We start from the raw sequence: 14,621 nt of genomic DNA, 5'->3' as shown, positions 1-14,621 counted from the left end.
TGATATGTATATGTTAATGCTAATGTGTATGTATATGTTTTATGAGAGAAATGAACAGCAAGATTGCTATCATCGATAAGGTTACCGGGATACGTCATTCAGGTGATTGAGAATAAGCCAACAGTAAGGTTACTGGCATCGGTAAGGTTACCGGGAAGCAAGTGGACAATGTGTTTTAATACCAGAGCTTTGAATTAGATGTTTTGATGTATGGGATAATGCTTATGCTCATGCATATGTTGATTGATGTAATGAAATAATGCCTTCTATGAGACTACCTGAAAAAGGTTCCTGGAATGGATATGAAAATTTGTCTTAAAGAAGACTACCTGAAAAGGTTCCTAGCAAAGGATGAGGAATGTCTTAAAGAAGACTGTCTTGAAAGGCTGAAAAATGTCTTAAAAGACTACCTAAAAAGGGTTTTAAAGAAAGAATAACGGATGTCTTAGAAAAAGACTACTTAGGAAGGTTCGTAGAATGTCTTAGAGAAGACTACCTGAAGGGATTCCTGAAAAGGATGCCAAATTGTTTTGAAAAAGACTACCTGAAAAGGTACTTAGAACGAGAATGTCTCGAAGAAGACTAACTCGAAAGGTACTTAGAAAAAGAATGTCTTAAAGAAGACTACCTGAAAAGGTACTTAGAAAAAGGAATGTCTTGAAGAAGACTACCTGAAAAGGAACTTAGAAAAAGGAATGTCTTGGAGAAGACTACCTGAAAAGGAACTTAGAAAAGGAATGTCTTGAAGAAGACTACCTGAAAAGGAACTTAGAAAAAGGAAAATGTCTTGAAGAAGACTACCTGAAAAGGAACTTAGAAAAGGAATGTCTTTAAGAAGACTACCTGAAAAGGAACTTAGAAAAGGAATGTCTTGGAGAAGACTACCTGAAAAAGGAATGTCTTGAAGAAGACTACCTGAAAAGGAACTTAGAAAAAGGAAAATGTCTTGAAGAAGACTACCTGAAAAGGTTTTTTGGAAATGGCGATGATTGTCTTAGGGCAGACTACCTAGAAAGGTTCTTAGAAATAGAATGTCTTACAGAAGACTACCTAAAAGGTTCTTGGAAATGACGATGATTGTCTTAAAGAAGACTACCTAAAAAAGTATGGTGTAATGTATCAACCGATGTATGTAATGCATGATTTATGTATTTGCATGATGCCCCAATGATAGGTTGTTGATAACCGAGCGGATATAGTTTGCTAATGTTGTAAGGTTGTTGGACGCTAGCACGATTTTCCAATGCCTGTTCTTTTGAAGATCGTAGTTAGGAGAAAGATTAATTCGAGGTTGCAAAGTATGAAGACGCATTTTCCTTTTGTTGTACGTCTTACGGATATGATATCCATTGCCCCAGTATTTTTGTGGGAAAAGATGCTTATGAGGGAAATGCCCCAGGAAATAGCTTTGTTATATGCTTCGACGTTTAGATTGAAGGGTGTGCCCCTGACTTCCCCGATATGGGGGGTTATCCATGGTGTTCTATCCTTTTGAATTTGAATTCGTCCCATGTTTGACATGCCCCTGATTGAGATTGCTTCGAGATGTGACCCAAGTCAACTGGACCTTAGGGAGAATGTCCCTTGTTAATAGGATCCTTGGTTGTATGCCCCTATAATTATTGAGGTTTTGCCCCTGTTTAGGAAAACCCTCTGGACGTGGCTTCCCCATGCAAGAGTCTTTATTAGAAATGGTCATCTTTGATTAACCAATTTCGAGATCTCCTCGATGCTAAGTGTATATTTGTAGACGGCGTTGTACCCTTTGAAAAGTAATTCTAATGTAATGCGAATGCAAGTTTTGAAATCGAAGTCCGTCATGAATTAGGACTGAATGATTAGAAACGAATGTTTGAAGAAGCGTAGTGATTAGAAATAGTTTTAACAAACTTAGGAGTCAGTATAACAAATCCTGCTTAATATGCTTTCGTAGTTAACCTTGCCTCAATTAGGACTTTTGAATGTTGTAACTTGGCTTGGTTCACGGTTTAAGAACAATGGATATAAGGCTCAAAATTTATTTAGCCCACCCCTTTCTCCTTGATGTTCTCCAAATCCTAAAATTCGTTTAATGCAATGAATGTGCTTTGTTTGTAAGAGAGTCGTTTCAGTTTTGATGTTGAGCAAAAACCTTAGTATAGATGCAAGCATTGATGAAAATGTTGTAGAGATCCAAGCATTTATGAGAAGCTTCGATGATTTAGCAGTCACAAGATTGTACTTTGTATTTTGCTTTTGTTTTGTTTTTTTTTATCCCTTATTTTTGCATGAGCCAATTCCTTGGAATTTGACCCATCGGGATGCCCTAATTTTTGCCTAAGTCATTTTGTTTTCCCTTTCATGAAATTTTCCATTTTGACTCAGCGGGCATTTTTCTTTTGAAAGCTCCTTTTGAAATATTGATCCTTGGATATTGAATGTTGTGACTGCCATGTTGATTTTGATTTGTAGGCTTCGACTTTGACACTTCCTTGATCTTGAATGATGTAATGAGGAAGAAGATTGTTGTGAATGTTATTGTTATCTCCATTACTTCCTCATTCTTGGATGAATATGAGGAAGAAAATATGCTTGGAACTTTGCTTGATCCTTATGTTTGAACTTTTGCTTGAATCCTTGCTTGGATTGATTGATTCTCTTGACAACCAAAGTACATCGTTGAATTAATCGAAATCTACCCTGCCCCTGGTTAAAATCAAGGTTTATTTGAAAAGTAGAAACAAACTCCAACTCCTGGCTCGAGGGGGTAACGAGGGATTAACATCCTTATGTCTCCACTGTTTGGGGATTGAAACAATGACTGTACATCGTCGGTTCGGTCTTACTTTGAAAGCACATGTTTAGCTGGATTCAGTTATTTGTATTCGTCATTCTCCCTCAAGTTTGTTAATAATTGAAAGTCGAAATTGAAATAGAATAGAAGGGTGCGAGTGGAAAGTCGTAGTAATGAGCGAATGAAGCGAATGAATTTATTTCAAAACATGCATGATTGTTTTATTGAATCACTATTCGAAAGGTACAACATTTTACATCAAATAGCACTTTGTGATTGTAGAGGTTACAACTCGAAATGATAAACCTATTACTCCTAAGGGCAATCTCCTTTGTGAATCCGTCGACTTTATTTTACTCTTTAGTTCGTGGACTTGTAGAAGTAAAGGGCAATCTTGAATTCTCCTTGGGCACGTCGATCCGTCGGGAATGAACTGTTAGCGGTGGGTTTTCGTCGTATCGGAACTTCACGAGTTTCCTTTGACTGAACCTCTTTTGCTTTTTCCTAAGAATAGTATCACACCATTTGCAATCTTTAGAGTTTGTAAATTGATATAGAAAACATATGACCTTTTCGCCCCTTGGTGGGGAGTTAACATATGTCGCTTTCCCTCCATCGTAGTTAAGCATCTTCGTTCAGGGTGTTGCCCCAGTTGGACTAATCTTTTCCCCAGGTTATCGTAGAGTGTCCTTGTAAATTTGATGTGTTCTAAGTTGAACCCCTTTATGGCTAGATACCTCTTAAGTGTATCTATGAGGGAACTCCTTTGTTGAATTAATCCTTGCTCGATGATAACCTTTGATGTATTTATGATCCTGTTACGACAAGGCATGGACATGCGGCTGGCACGGTGATAGCTTATCTTCCTTTCTCCATAGTTTATGATCCTTTTATTTTTCTCCATGAGTTTCAGGAAACCGGCTAGCACGGTGAGTATGGATGCGGGTGAAGATGGAAATGCAAATGTGTATGTAAATGTATGAATGCCTGAAAATGCAAATGCACGCGTATGCAAAGGACTCCTTTATTTTTTGTATATTATGAATCCTTATATGTAATGCAATGCGGACGTGCGACAAATATAATCATGGGGATAACCTATGCGGATTTAGGGATGATATTAGACTCTAATGAAACATTTGCGAGCTAGATATTATGACACGTTAATGGGAATAGATTAGGAAGTGCGTGGGAAGTAGCAGCTGATGACCGTTCAAGACGGTCACCAAGTCTCATGACCTTCGAGAGGTCGTTCGACGTGTACTTACGAAACTGTCCCTCGTGGGAAGGTTCTCTATGTGGAACGCATCCTATCTAAGGACGATATCGGGTGAAGAGAAATCCCTACAGGCTAGGGATGAAAGATGTATAAACGGAAATCCAAACCCTACAAGTTAGGGGTATACGGGAATAAGCACGGGATGACCGTTCTAGACAGTCACTAGATCTCATGGCCATCGAGAGTCCAATCGACATGCGTTAATGAAGATGTCCTTCGTGGGAAGGACACGTGGTTGTAAAAATACAAAGATGTAAAAGGAAAATCCCTACGGGCTAGGGAGTGCGTAGGAGTAAGCATGGGGTGACCGTTCGAGACAGTCACTAGATCTCATGGCCATTGAGAGGCCAATCGACGTATGCTAACAAAGGTGTCCTTCGTACGAAGGACACGATTTTAAGAATAGGATCCCTATAGGCTAGGGAATACGTAGGGGTACCTGCAAAATTGAAACGCATAGATACTCGAAGCATATAAATTGCAAACATATAATAAGTACATAAGCCCAAAAGTCCTAGGTTCATAGGTTCGACGTAGCGGCTCTTGGGAGCCAACCTTTTTATAGGGGGGTTCTAGAAGGTCTCATGGGGTCGTTCGTAACCTTCGAGACTTTTTTGTCTCTTCGGATTTTAGAACAACTCATTTTATCCATGAGGTTTGAGTTTTTGGGGTAGGTTCTCGGAGAGATCAGCCAAGTATCCAGTCCAGCCCTCAACAAAGTCAAGCCTCGTTTTGGACATTTCCGAATACTCAACCCACTCCGAGTGGAGTTATCAATGAGACTCGTAGGCGATTCATACTCCCCTATTGATCTCAAAGTTAACTCCCACACTTAGGGTTTAACACAACATAGAAAATACCAGCAATGCATATAATATATAATCAAATATTTTAATGCAGGCAAATGAACATTCCAGGAAAACAAAAACAAATAAAAATAAACAAATGATTTAAAAAATAATTTAATATTTATTAAAAGACGAACCTCCCCCAAACCCTAAAAATGGCAAGTTTGCCAAACCCTAAAAAAAACTTACCAAACCTAAACCCTGCCAAAACCTATAGGAGCATAGTATTCACCATTATAGTTATCCCCAGCAGAGTCGCCAGCTGTAGCAACCTGCCCTAAAAATTTAGCTTTTAGAGTCGCCACCTATTCTGAAGGGCGAATAGGAAACCCTAGGCAGTTTAGAGATCGAGGTAAGATACTATATTCAGGTCGAGGGAAGGTGTTAGGCACCCTCAACCCTTTCCTAAAGGTTAACATTGCAAAGATAAGGGTTATGGCAAAACATAAAGAAAGGTAACAAACAATTAATAGGGTTAAAGACATGATTAAGATTTGGAGGAAGGGGACTCGCCTTGTTGCCAAGTGCCTACGTATCTCCTTATGGAGAATCAGAGTCAACGTAGTTCGGGGCAGGGTTGTACGCCTTAGATTTTGATATGAAGGTGTTTGAAGGCTTTTTGAGTTGCCTTTATCGTAGTTTTTGAAATGCGAAGTTCGAAGGTATTTTGAATTACCTTATCGTAGATTTGAAAATCGCAGGGATGGAAATTTGTAGTTACGTGGTTTAGTGTGTTTTAAATGTTTGGGCGTACAACCCTGATTTTAATTTGTACTATTAACCGCAATAATCGATTGATTCAATTACCATAGTTAACAGATTAGTAGTTAGATCGTTACCAATTTTAATCGATGGATTCAATTATCACTAATAACGAATGAAAGTATTTTTTAGAAATTTAAATGATTTAATTTGTATCATTATCCCTCGTAATCGATTGATTCGATTAAAAATAATAATGAATTAGAATGAGGGAAATAGGCTAATCATCGCAACCAATAAAAATGGTTGAAACCTTTTAGCCAAATAAAATTATTTATCTTAATTTATATTTAATTATTTAAAGGATTGATTATTACCCATCGCGACCAATAGATTTAGTCGAAACCAATAACAAATTAAATCCTATTATTTTGGCTAGAAAACTAATGGGATCGAACAAACCCTAATGCCTTGATAACAATTTTCTAGGGTTTTGTGATTTTTATATTTAAAAGGGGTTAAAATAAATTAAATCGATAAAAATCGAAATGATCGGGAAATAATCTTAAATAATTACAACCATAATCCTAATCATATCATTAATCCTAGTTAAATAGACTAATTTTTAATTAAATAAGTTAATTAACTTAAACATAACAAATTAATCTAAATAACTAAATAAAAAAATAAATAAAAAATATTGAAGAACCTTTGATTGAATATAGGAGGGCAAATTTTGGGGTATGACAGCTGCCTCTGTTCAATCTTCTTAAACCTGAAGAGTCAGATAGGCACGTCTGCCTATCGTGGTCTAAAGGTAGAAGATGATTGAACACTGAAATGCCCTGAAATTTGCACTTATTGGGAAGGATGTTCTGCGGGAGATGAGCTTGAAGATGCCACCCAAGGTAAATACCATTTTTCGGCACATGAAGAAAATACTTTCTGGAAGGAACCAGATGCTTTGATTGTAGCATAGCCTAAAAAGGCAACCTGAATTTTATGCAATGTTATGATGCTTTGATTGTAGCATAGCCTAAAAAGGCAACATGACATTAGATGAGCTTCCTGGCTCTATTAGGATGCGCCCGATATCTCAGTTGACATGCTCGATAATGATGACCAAGGGATCATTGTCTTAAGGGTTGATTTTAAGGGCATCTTCTTCGGAGATAATAATGTCGCTCGCGGTTACTCTTGTAGTGTTCTTAGGAAAACAGGAGGACATGACGTTTGCATCAAGCACATTCCTTGCGTATCTTCGTCGAGCAACCCGAGAGAGGCCCCTTATGGAGATAACTATGGTGATGGTGCTTGTTATGTGATGAGGGACCCTGTCAATCATCTCCTAAAAAAGAGGTGGGAAGGGTGTGAGTGAAAGGTTTGGCCCAGGTTAGTTTTATCGGACCCCATGATGGGCACCACTGTATTGTCTAAAAAATTACAGGTGTGTGTTACCCCCTGCAAAGGCAGAGAGACTCAGAGATCCTAATAGGTAAATTACGCGTTTGAGGGTGAGGGCTAGCTCACATCGACGAGTAGCCCTGAACGTTGGTTTTTAAGGTTGTTTAAGGGACCAGCTCACGTGAGGTCAAAGATCATGTTGGTGGTCGGCGCTGCTAGGTTCCAAGAAGGAGGTTAGAGCAACATCGTTATGGTTACTCAGAGCGGAGTACTCTCTGGGTAGTTTAGGATGTTTGTAAGTATGTGTTACCTAAGTGTCCCCTATCACCTTGAGGGATAGTGTACTTATAAGATTTATGGGTCCTTAGGGTTTTCTCATGAAAAGGTCGTCGTCCACCTAGTTAAGAGGTGGACATTTGAATCCTTATTTCTAAGGAGAACATGGGACAGTAGCGGCTATGACTTTTTCTTTATCCCGGAAACGTCTTATCCCACGTTTCTTCTCCCTAGAGGGCGCAAGGCAACACCTTCCTTCAAGCGGCCTTGATTCATCGCCCTTTCCTAGGGAGGTCCCAAGTTATTGCTCTAGGGAAGGTACATTTGCAAATATAACACTACAATACTCTTGAGGTGTTTATCAATAACGTTTCTAAGCTTGTAACAAATGCAAATGAAGCTCAGCGTACTCTTTAAAAGGATTCCAATAAGAAAGATTTCCATGCGTCATTTTATATTCAATCATCAGCTGATGGTGTAAATTTTAATTGAATAACTCATGATGAATCCGCAAAAGAGGCTTAGGATATTCTTGTCAAATACTATGAAAAAGATGAGAAATTCAAAAGTGTAAAGATGCATTCTTTGCAAAGGCATTATGAGCTACTACATATGGAAGAAAAGTTGTAGCATATGTGTCCAAGGTGAAAAATCTTGTCCACTTAATGAAAGGTTATGGTGAAACAATGATAGAAAAGATGATCATTAAGAAGGTGATGAGAACGTTGACCTATTGTGGCTATTTAAGAATCGAGTGCTTTGCCCATAATGAAGTTAGAAAATCTTATAGGTTCATTAGAAGCCTGTGAGATAGGGATTGTTGAAATAACAGGGGATAAAGAAACCATACAGGATTTGTAAAATCATACTTGGAAGAAGAGTGATGGAACTAGAAAGACCAAAATAAAATTTGATAAAAGAAATTACATGTAGGGTTCTTGGAATCATTCTCAAAAGTAGAAGAATGATGATAAACCTGAATCTTCTAAAAGAGTGGGGACTTCTCATCTTAAAGAAAAATTAGATAAAAAGGCTAAACAATATTATAATTATGAGAAATGGGGTCACATGGCCAAGGACTGTTGGTACAATAAGGGCAAAGGAGTTTCTAAAGATAAAAATGGTGATGAAGGAAAAATAGCACAAGATGATCCGGATGGCTCTGAAATTATGGTCTTTATGGCTGCAGTTTCATATGAGTATTCTGATTTGAAGACTTGTTTCTTGGACACAGGATGCTCAAATCACATGTCTGGTCACAAAGCTTGGCTTATCTAGTTTGATGAGTCAAGAAGAATCACGATTATATTTTATGATAGTAGATCATCACAAGCAGAAGAAGCATGCAACATGGTCATTACAAGAAGTAATGGCAAGTCACCAATCATTGAAGATGTGCTTTATGCACTAGGCATGAAGTGAAATCTATTAAGTCTTAGTCAACTTATAGTGAAAGGATTTTTAGTAATAATGAAGAATGAGGCTCATTAAATATTTTGTCTAAGAAATAAGCTAGTCTTCTGGTCTCCTTTGTCAAAAAAATGGGACCTTCAAGACTTTGATAAGCTCTACAGAATTTTAATGACTACAAGTTGTGGTTGAGCACACACAATCTTGGTGTTGGCATCATATATTTATCCTTTTAAACTCCAGATCATTAAATCAACTTTTTGTACAAGAAATGGTTATTGGTATGCCAAATTTTTCAATGATGGAGAATCTATGGGAAGGTTGTTTGGTGGAAAAGCAATCCAATAATGCTTTCAAGTCCTATTTTCCTATAAGATCATCATGTGTCCTAGAAATAGTTCACTCAAATGTTTGTGGTCCTTTTGAGGATCACACTATTTGTGGGAATATGTACTTTGTTTCTTTTGTAGAGCATAGGAAGAAACTTTGCGTGTACCTAATCCACAAAGATGAAGTCCTTGAAGTCTTTAAAAGATTCAAAATGCTTATGGGAAATCAAAGTGAGAAGAAGATCAAGGTCATCAGAACATATGGTGGAAGAGAATACACTTCCAAGATGTTTGAATAATTTCGTGCACAACATAGGATTGATCATGAGGTCACAACTCCATATACCCCTCAACATAATGGTATAGCTGAGAGAATGAATAGAAGCATTCTAGATATGGCTAGGTGTATGTTAAAGCAAAAGGGTATGTTTAACGCATAATGGGGAAAGGCGGTCACAATTGTTGCATATGTGTTAAATAGGTTTCCAACAAGGAGACTGAAGATCAACGTTCCATAAGAAGTGTGGAGTAGCAAAAAACCATCAGTGAATCATCTTAAAGTGTTTGGTTTAGTTTGCCATAAGCATGTACCTAATTCTAGAAGAAGAAGAAGAAGTTAGATGCCTTATTCACTTTGCATTACTAGGAGATGCTCATCACATCAACTATAATGAAGCCTTGAAGAAAGAAGCCATAAAATCTGCAATGATTGAAGAGTTGGAAGACATTGAAAAGAAATTTACATAACAACTTGTAAAATTACCAACCAACACTAAAGTGATTGGGGTCAAATGGGTGTATAAGCTAAAGTACAATCTTGATGGCTTAGTTGCTAAACACAAGGCTAGGATAATAGCAAGAGATTATTTCCAAGATCAAGTCTTAACTACTCTGAAGTTTATGCTTCAGTTGCTACGTTAGAAACGATCAAGTTAGTAGTAGCTCTAGCCTGCAAGAGGAACTGTTCAACATTTCACCTTGATGTGAAATCTTTATTTTTAATTAGACCGTGGATGAAGAGGTTTATGTCACTCAACAGCTAGGCTTTATGAAAATAGGGAAGTAAAATATGGTGTATAGAGTGCATAAAGCTCTTTATAGCCTTAAACATGCACCCAGAGCTTGGAACAAGAAAATTGATTCTTATTTGGGGGCATTGAGTTTCACAAAGTGCGAGTTTGAATATGTTGTGCAGACAAATCGGATAGAAGAAGTACAACTGGTCACTTCTTGAAGGTTTTTTATGCACATGTCTCATGGTGTTCGAGGAAACAATCAATTATGCATTATCCTCATATGAAGCAGATACATTGCAGGATCTTATGCAGCATGTCAAATCATTTGGATTGAATCAGTGTTGAAGGAATTAAAGGTTCAAGTCAAGAAACCACTTGTCTTGCAATTAGATAACAAGTCAACATATGGCAAAAAAAAATCCAGCTCTTCATACCAGAAGCAAACATATAGAAGCTAGATTTTATTTCTTGATTGAGATTCATTAATCAAGGAAAACTAAAAGTGAATTGAAGATTTATAGGTTCTTGTCACTTAGGAAGAAGTTATATGAGTTATTCAATTTGAATAGTTTACATAATTTATCGTTTCTTAAGTTGGATTATATGGAGCATTGGATTATATGGAGCATGTTGTGAATAAGTCCAACATTAAATAGTATGATAGTTAGAATTAGTTAGGAGGTTGTTAAGTGTTGTAACTTTTTTAGTTGTTTCACACTCAAATAATCTCACATAGTATATATAAACACTGGTTATAATCTTTTTATACACTCAAGTCAATATATTACTTCACCATTTTTACACTTTTATCTTCTCTACTCTCACTAAACATAATTAGCCACTTCCCAGCTCACAAACAACTTACTGTATCAACTACGTAACAAAAACAAGCATTTAGGGAGTCGACCGGTAACCGGAGATGCCAGTAACGCGGAAAAGAAAGAGAGAGTGACGGCGGTGCAAAAGTGGAATCCTGAACACCGGAGATTGCAAGTTAAAAAGTTCAATGGAATGTCGGCTGTCGGCAGATCACATAATATGGAAAAACGTGTGTTGTCTGTCACGTTTAGTTTAATTCAAAACTTAGAGCAATTTTTTTTTTTAAATGGATATATTTCTTTAACTTTTTTTTTGTCCAAAAAAAGTGTTCTCACATTTTAATTTAAACAAAATCTAATATGGTTATTTAATAATGGAGTGAAGACCGGCTTTTGGCTAATATGCATAAGGATTTACTTATGCACTATGCATAAGCCTACATAAGTCATTGAAAATCCAGTATTGAGTATTGAGTATTGAGTGGTGAGTATTGAGTATTAAGTAATAATAATTGATGTCTAGTATTTGATCCAAGGATCCATAATAATCTATGCATGGTGCATATTTTTATCTATGCACGGTAACTACACCCGTGAAGACCTATTTTAATTCCTAAAATAATTATAGAATTTAAATTAATCTCTGACAAAAAATTTAATTTAATTTTTTATAAAATTTAATCAGGTCACATTAGTTCTTATATTTTTTTTAAATCAATTTTTTTCCTACTTTTAAACCATGACTGCATATCATATACTTTAACCACTAAACTAATGTACATTATTGATAAATCATTCCCAACATTTGCAATAATATTAAGCTTTTTGAATTTAAAATACAAAAATACAAAATTTATAAGATAAAATGATAGCCATTTTAAAACTATACCAATTGTTCTTAATATTTTTAATGATGAATGTTTAACTTAGTAATTTAGAATCAACTGTAAGTGCATATCAATTAAATTCTTAAATTAATAAGTACATGGTTATTCTGAATTATTAAGTTAAATATTTATCATGAGAAATATTAATAATAAAAATTTATTGGTATTGTTGTAAAGTAAGTACTGTAACCTGAAGGGACTTAGGTTCATATTTTTTATTTTAAGTTCAGAAATGTTTAATATTATTATAAATCATGGAAATTATTTGTCACTAATGTACATTAATCTATCATATAAGAAAAGTCTACCATTTCTTCATCTCTTAGCTATGCCACATCAGCCTCTCTTCTCACAAAACTCCACATCATTTCTTTCCCATTGTAGGATTGAACTTTAAACCTCCAACCTCTCATGATCTCGCAGTTACAAATTATTTACTTTCTCTGGCCATTCACGTTCACAACTGCTTACAGCACTAATGACCTCATATAATGCTTCTGCCTTCCAAGCCCCTTCTGCCTTCCAAGCGCTCCACCTTCCACGTTCCAAAACACTTTTATCATTACTATATATAACCATTCCACGTTCCAAAACACTTTTATCATTACTATATATAACCATCATACTTTCACAGTATCTATCATATTTATCAAACCTAATCGTGAAAAATTTTGGTTTATACTATTTTTGCCATTACAGCCATTCCCATGACTATTCATGTGGAAAATTTTGGTTTATACTATTTTTGCAATTACAGCCATTCCCACGACTATTCATGGACAAACTGGAATTTAACATTTTTTTCTTTCTTTTCTTGATAGAAAATATCTTTTATGTTATTTGCAGGTTGAATTTGTAGTGTATCATTTTGAAGTACTCATTGGCGCTTCATGTTATTTGCAGGTTGAATTTGTAATGTATCATTCTGAAGTACCAATTGGTGTCACTCCATAGTATATGGTTCGCTTTTTACATGGGTTGTTTCCAATCCCTATTTTCTATTTTTTTAGTAACAATTTAAATATTGTCCTAATATGTGTTTTGGATTTTTTTCTGGTGCAGACAGTAGAAAACATCGTCTATACGATTCGTTTGAAATAAATATTCTTCTTTGACTGTCCCGAAAGTTTGAGCTGTAGAAGTAGAAATCAAGTTGGCTGGTGTCAATATACAATGGAGAATCTGCTTGAAATTACTGGGTTATGCTTGCGCAAGTTTTGTCAAAAATGTAGATATTATACTATGTAAATAACATGATATTTTATATTAATTCATAGAAAGAACTTTAGTTTTTTATATTTTAAGTGCAAATATTAATAAATAAATCTTAATTGATTGATTTTATGTTTGAGTGATATTTATATTAAATCTTAGTAATTATAGAAATTGTAGATATTATAATATGTAAATAAGATAATATTTTATATTAATTCATAGAACTAAAAAATATTTTAGTTAGGTCAAATTAAGAAATTAAGGTTATCAATATATACAAAGTTAGTTTTATAAAATATTATTGATATTTATTTATTATAAGGTCGAACAAAACAAAAAATAAAGATAAAATATTACAAATTAAAAATGTATACATAATTTTGAAATTTATAAGAAAATAGAATCAAAGAGTAAAGAAAAAAACATTATATTTGTTTAGGTAAATAAAGAGTTTTGAAATGAAAAGACATAAATCATTTACCTATAAAAAAATTAAATATCATAATCATTTTACTTGATTGCATCTTTAATTTTTGATTTAATCAGATTGCAACTTTTGATTTATTATTTTTAATTTTTTGATTTAATGTGATTACAATTTTTAACTTCTTATCCATAATAATCCAAGCATTATGGTCGATTTGAACGTGATTTTAAATAATGGTTTGTTGAAATAATGAAGCAGCACACCTATTTTCTTGATATGGAAATAATTGGTATATTATTGCAAATTTTAATAAATAAATTTCATTGATTAATTGATTTTATTTTTGAGTGATATTTATATTAAATCTTAGTAGCTATAAAAATTATAGATATTATAATATATAAATAACATAATATTGTATATTAATTCATATAACTAAAGAATATTTTAGTTAGGTCAAATTAAAAAAATTAAATTTATCAATATATATATATATATATATATATATATATATATATATATATATATATATATATATTATATAAATAAAATTTATAAAGTTAGTTTTATAAAATATTATTGATATTTATTTATTCTAAGGTCGAACAAAAATAAATAAATATAGAATATAATAAAATATTACAAATTCAAAACATATACATAATTTTGAAATGTATAAGAAAATAGAATCAAAGAATAAAGAAAAAAACAGTATATATTTTTTAGGTAAATAAAGAGTTTAGAATGAAAAGACATAAATCATTTACTTATAAAAAAGTTAAATATCATAATTATCTTTAGTAATCATTGATCGATTGATTGCAACTTTTAATTTATGATTTAATGCATGTGATTGCAACTTTTGATTTCTTATTCTTTTAGTACTTACCATATGTATATTTAAATTATTAGATTTGAGAAAATATTGTACTTTTATATCTTACAAAATTATATTGTTTTTACAATATTGTATGATTTACCTAAAAATAATATAATTTTGAGTAAATATTGTACTTTTGTATGATTTACCTAAAATTATCTAACTTTGTAAGATATAAAATCCTTTTTAACGACTCATACCTTAAAATCAGTACGTTGGGAATAATTTAATTGATATAGAATCAATACATTAAAATCATATCAATTACTTACCAATATCTTAATTGGTATAAAATAAATACGTTACAAATATATTTAGTACTCCAATTATATTGATGTTGTATCACCAAAAATTGAG

This window comes from Vicia villosa, linkage group LG6 (assembly GCF_029867415.1).
Source record: "Vicia villosa cultivar HV-30 ecotype Madison, WI linkage group LG6, Vvil1.0, whole genome shotgun sequence".
In the NCBI taxonomy this organism is placed as follows: domain Eukaryota; kingdom Viridiplantae; phylum Streptophyta; class Magnoliopsida; order Fabales; family Fabaceae; genus Vicia; species Vicia villosa.
The sequence above is the reverse complement of the archived record's forward strand: the minus strand, read 5'-3'. Positions refer to the sequence as shown.